Consider the following 6,399-nt stretch of genomic DNA (forward strand, 5'->3'; position numbering starts at 1 on the left):
ATGTAATTGAAACAGCAAAGCTGACCCCCTCCCCGGCGTGGAATTGAACCCCGGTCTCCAGCGTGACAGGCGGGGATACTGACCACTATACTACTTTTAGGACACTTGCTTCTACATACTACATATTAATACACAAAATTTTAGTTGGCTTTAAGTCTCCCCACAAAAAAATACTTAGCCCCCAATTTTATCTTAAGAGTTTAGACCTGTTCACCTAACCCTGAGGCCTTAACCTTTGTCGCAATAGCAATGGGAGTATTAGAGACAGCACTAGGAAGGGAGCTAAAGAGACGACGATTTTGACTGCCGCTTCTGCGACTCTTGCTGAACTTAAACAGCAGAAGAGTGGCTAAGAACTCGACATTTGCGGTGTTCTGAGACCATTTGACCTTGAGACGACGTCCTCGCACGTTGCACAGCTGACTGGCTCCCTAAAGCACAAATTTTACAAGACCCTAGCCCTGAACAACCCGAGGAAACCCTGACAAAAGAAAAAGCAAAAATCAAAACCGGCAGATGCAGAAGGCCCGTGGAAATATCAAGCAAAAGGGCGTACGAGGCGAGGAAGATTCAGCGGCTCTTCAACATTTACCCAAGAAGAGCCGTTCGAGAGGTGCTCGAAGACCGTTCACCCTCCTACGATGGTACTGTACAAGCTGCGGAGGAATATCTCAAGAGGACTTACAACCGATTGAGACCATCTCTTCGCAGCAGTGCCAAAGTGCGAGGAACTCTTCCGACACCTGCGACTGGTCCCAACCTTCAGAGGACCAGATGAACTTCCTTAATCGTGCGCCAACCTAAAAAGAGCTTGAAGCTAAGACTCCCCGGCACCCCCCACATCACCAGGGGTTGATGGCCTAGAATACCGTCATCTTAGAGCCATCGACCCCAACTGCATTCTGCTGGGAAACAGTTTGTAAAATGGTTTGGAAGCTAGGGGTTCCTATTTGTTGGAAGACATCGCGAACTGTCCCCATTTTCAAGAAAGGGGACACTAGTGACTATTCCAACTTTAGACCAATATCCCTTCTTCCTACCATTTACAAGCTGTTCTCGGGAGTGATCAGCCAGAGAAATAACGCAAGTCGCTTCAGACCTTGGCTGGTTATCTCCCGAGCAAAAGGGTTTCCTCCGGGGGGTCCTCATGGTATTCAGGAACAATACACAGCTCTTACAGACGGTTGTCGAGGAGACAAAGACCAAACGAAAGCAATGTCTATTGCATGGCTGGACATGTGCAACGCGTTTGGATCTGTGCCTCACGCCGTTCTGAATGAGCTGTTCACATCACTCACTCCAATACCAGAGGACCTCCGGCGCATCCTGGTGGACATTTTTTATTCGGGAAATCGGATGGATTTTGCCGTTGGGAAAGAATCCATCCGCATTTTCCCGACAGCAGGTGTTCGCCAGGGTGACGCTCTTAGCTCCCCTATTTTTAACCTGGCTTCCGAGCCCTCGTCAGGGCCGGAAAGTCCAATATTAACCCCGGATTTTTATTATTTGGCTCGTGAAAACCACGGCATATGCTGACGACATTGCCGTGGTTACAAATTCTCCCTTCGAGCTCCAAAATATTTTAAACGTTTTTACCCTCACCGCAAACACCTTGGGGCTGCAATTTAATGCCGGGAAGTGTGCTTGCCTGGTCTTCGACAAAGGCAAGCCGTCTGACGCCCAGTGCCGAATTGGTGATCAATTAATTCGGTTCTTGGGTCCAGACGACCAAGAAACATATCTTGGTACACCAATCGGAGGAAAATTGCGGTTCCGACCACCAACTGACCTTATCCCTAACCTCGACAAGATTGCCGCCTCCCACCTCGCACCATGGCAAAAACTTGAAATCTTCCGTAGCCACCTTCTTCCCTCCCTTTCCCATCACCTCGCTTCGGGTCGGGTCCTGAAAGACTGTCTTACCCAACTGGACACTGAGTGCAGGAAGTTTCTAGGCCTTATTTGCAACCTTCCCAATCACGCAACGGTCCCGTTTTTCTACGCGGTACGGCGGGTTGGGGGCCTAGGAACATGCCGCCTCACTGATGATGCCGATATCTGGACCATCGCCAGGGCTGCTCAGCTCCTCACTTGTAGAGACCCTACAGTGAGGAACATATGCCGAGAGCAGCTCCATGACACCATCCGGCGAGGGTTCAGAAACGAGCATCCAGGAGTGTTGCCAGTTGGGGAATATCTTTCGGGATCCGTGGATGGGGGCTCTACAGACTGAGGTACGCGGAGGCAGGGTCCAATCTTTGGACTCTTGCCCGCCAAGCTGCAAAACGACTGGGAGTGCGGATTGATGTATCCGGCGACGAAAATATAAGAATTGTCGCCGATGACGTCTCCGTAAGCCCAGTCAAGGCAGTCCGCGGACTTCGGAAAGTAGCTCGGCAGCGCTATACCAGGGACCTAATTTCTGACAAGAGCCACCAGAGAGTAGTTGCCACTGGCCTCTCCCTGGAAGACAAGTCGAAAGACATGGCTCGCCTGGTATCCTGCCGTACGCCCCTCTCCTTCCGAGACTGGAGATATCTTCACAGGGCCCGGCTCGACATCCTTCCTCTTCGGGGCACTCGTGGTTTTGCTCACAGGAGCAAGATACGAGTTGCCGCCGATGCGGAAAGGAAAACGAGACCGGGTTTCATGTGCTTAACCACTGTGAAGAAGGTCTCCAGCTCGCCACCAAGAGGCACAACACCATCCAGGATCTCTTGGAGTCGCTGCTAGTCAAGCAAGGACACGACGTCACGATCAACAATGCCATCCCCGGGCAGAGGTTAAGACCGGATGTTGAATTTCAACTATCCGGTTCCCGGGTGATGGTCGACGTCGTGGTCTGCTTTGACCAACCAGGGAGTATGGAGAATGTTTACCAGCGGAAATATGATAAATATTCTTCGCATGGGAGGATTCTCCCCCTGGTTGTCGGGTCTCTTGGATCATGGTACCCCAGGAACGACGAAATCCGTTCGATTCTTGGAATCAACGGAAGATCCTGGGGTGCCTTCCGATTCAGGGCCCGATTGGCAGCGATCCAGGGATCAATGGATATGGTGTGTGCCCATTTCCATCATGGTGCACCAAACCCCGAAGCTGAGGATATCCCCCTCTTCCCGTAGAAATTCCCTACCCAGTAGATTAGTAGACTCTTTCCCATCTATTTTATTTATGTAATTTTAGCAATATTTTAAAATGCACCTACCCCATACATGTTTATTCCCCTTCCGGAAACCCCTCCATAAACTAAACACTGTACTACCGAGGACACGTGTGCTTCTCGACGATCTCTGCGACATGCTCGAAGTAGCATACAGACGGAAAGTCCTCAAGTACCAACACCTAGGGCGAGGGCTGCCACTGGTGCTTGGATCCCTAGATTCTTCGTACCCTCTAAATGACTACATCCGGTCTATTTTAGGAATAGACCACCCTAGCTGGTCTACATTCAGGAGGGAACCGATTGGCAGCGATCCACGAATAGATGGAGGTGGTTAGGAAACACTTGGTTGGTACTTCAGGTCAACACGATGCACAAATTGTTCACAGCATTCTTCTAACTGTATTCTTGTTATGGAATTTTCTGACGTTTTATGTATTTTATTACTTACATGTAATTTCTCTCCGCATATTTTCCGTGCTTTTCCCCTATCTCTGTAAATTCTTCAAGTATTAATTTTCATGTTGCTTATGTACTTTGATTGCATTTTTTCATGTGTGGTCATTCCGCGTTCTCACGGAATGTAAGTATAATGATGTCAACCCAATATACTACCGAGGAAGCTTTTAGAGATCAAAAGCTATACATCCGGGTTGAAAGTGATGTCCCCATTAGCAGGTTCCTAGTTCGACAAAAGACACAACTTGAACTCAATTTGGCTATGTAGTTCAAGAGATAAACATGAGATGGCGTGTGATGTCGGATTCCATGAGTCAAAATCGAATGTGTATTCTCGTGGTCGAGAAGAACGTGGTTCAAGTGTCAACGTTTAAGAAACCAGTGCTCAATGTTGTAGACTTGTTCTACACGAAGGAGAGCGAAGGGAATAGTAACCAGAGCAAGATTCAGTTTGTTTTAAGGTTGCTGTTGTTGTTTACAGGTGGCTGTTTAAAAGAAGCATGTATTTGAAACAGCAAAGCTGGCCCCTCCCCGGCGGGGAATTGAACCCCGGTCTCCCGCGTGACAGGCGGGGATACTGACCACTATACCCGAGACAGGCACTATGCTGCCGAGGACACGTGTGCTTCTCGACGATCTCTGCGACATGCTCGAAGTAGCATACAGACGGAAAGTCCTCAAGTACCAACACCTAGGGCGAGGGCTGCCACTGGTGCTTGGATCCCTAGATTCTTCGTACCCTCTAAATGACTACATCCGGTCTATTTTAGGAATAGACCACCCTAGCTGGTCTACATTCAGGAGGGAACCGATTGGCAGCGATCCACGAATAGATGGAGGTGGTTAGGAAACACTTGGTTGGTACTTCAGGTCAACACGATGCACAAATTGTTCACAGCATTCTTCTAACTGTATTCTTGTTATGGAATTTTCTGACGTTTTATGTATTTTATTACTTACATGTAATTTCTTTCCGCATATTTTCCGTGCTTTTCCCCTATCTCTGTAAATTCTTCAAGTATTAATTTTCATGTTGCTTATGTACTTTGATTGCATTTTTTCATGTGTGGTCATTCCGCGTTCTCACGGAATGTAAGTATAATGATGTCAACCCAATATACTACCGAGGAAGCTTTTAGAGATCAAAAGCTATACATCCGGGTTGAAAGTGATGTCCCCATTAGCAGGTTCCTAGTTCGACAAAAGACACAACTTGAACTCAATTTGGCTATGTAGTTCAAGAGATAAACATGAGATGGCGTGTGATCTCGGATTCCATGAGTCCAAATCGAATGTGTATTCTCGTGGTCGAGAAGAACGTGGTTCAAGTGTCAACGTTTAAGAAACCAGTGCTCAATGTTGTAGACTTGTTCTACACGAAGGAGAGCGAAGGGAATAGTAACCAGAGCAAGATTCAGTTTGTTTTAAGGTTGCTGTTGTTGTTTACAGGTGGCTGTTTAAAAAGAAGCATGTACTTGAAACAGCAAAGCTGACCCCTCCCCGGCGGGGAATTGAACCCCGGTCTCCCGCGTGACAGGCGGGGATACTGACCACTATACTACCGAGGACACGTGTGCTTCTCGACGATCTCTGCGACATGCTCGAAGTAGCATACAGACGGAAAGTCCTCAAGTACCAACACCTAGGGCGAGGGCTGCCACTGGTGCTTGATCCCTAGATTCTTCGTACCCTCTAAATGACTACATCCGGTCTATTTTAGGAATAGACCACCCTAGCTGGTCTACATTCAGGAGGGAACCGATTGGCAGCGATCCACGAATAGATGGAGGTGGTTAGGAAACACTTGGTTGGTACTTCAGGTCAACACGATGCACAAATTGTTCACAGCATTCTTCTAACTGTATTCTTGTTATGGAATTTTCTGACGTTTTATGTATTTTATTACTTACATGTAATTTCTTTCCGCATATTTTCCGTGCTTTTCCCTATCTCTGTAAATTCTTCAAGTATTAATTTTCATGTTGCTTATGTACTTTGATTGCATTTTTTTCATGTGTGGTCATTCCGCGTTCTCACGGAATGTAAGTATAATGATGTCAACCCAATATACTACTGAGGAAGCTTTTAGAGATCAAAAGCTATACATCCGGGTTGAAAGTGATGTCCCCATTAGCAGGTTCCTAGTTCGACAAAGACACAACTTGAACTCAATTTGGCTATGTAGTTCAAGAGATAAACATGAGATGGCGTGTGATGTCGGATTCCATGAGTCCAAATCGAATGTGTATTCTCGTGGTCGAGAAGAACGTGGTTCAAGTGTCAACGTTTAAGAAACCAGTGCTCAATGTTGTAGACTTGTTCTACACGAAGGAGAGCGAAGGGAATAGTAACCAGAGCAAGATTCAGTTTGTTTTAAGGTTGCTGTTGTTGTTTACAGGTGTCTGTTTAAAAAGAAGCATGTACTTGAAACAGCAAAGCTGACCCCTCCCCGGCGGGGAATTGAACCTGGTCTCCCGCGTGACAGGCGGGGATACTGACCACTGTACTACCGAGGACACGTGTGCTTCTCGACGATCTCTGCGACATGCTCGAAGTAGCATACAGACGGAAAGTCCTCAAGTACCAACACCTAGGGCGAGGGCTGCCACTGGTGCTTGGATCCCTAGATTCTTCGTACCCTCTAAATGACTACATCCGGTCTATTTTAGGAATAGACCACCCTAGCTGGTCTACATTCAGGAGGGAACCGATTGGCAGCGATCCACGAATAGATGGAGGTGGTTAGGAAACACTTGGTTGGTACTTCAGGTCAACAC

General features: G+C 47.4%; 1 non-coding gene across 1 annotated transcript; it reads right to left on the reverse strand.

Moving 5' to 3' along the window:
• Window positions 1-5,118: 5,118 nt before the first annotated feature.
• On the reverse strand, window positions 5,119-5,190 carry Trnad-guc. The gene has a single exon. It is a non-coding gene; the product is annotated as a tRNA-Asp (tRNA).
• Window positions 5,191-6,399: the final 1,209 nt, after the last annotated feature.

The sequence above is a fragment of the Daphnia magna genome, unplaced genomic scaffold, assembly GCF_020631705.1.
Source record: "Daphnia magna isolate NIES unplaced genomic scaffold, ASM2063170v1.1 Dm_contigs144, whole genome shotgun sequence".
NCBI classification, from domain to species: domain Eukaryota; kingdom Metazoa; phylum Arthropoda; class Branchiopoda; order Diplostraca; family Daphniidae; genus Daphnia; species Daphnia magna.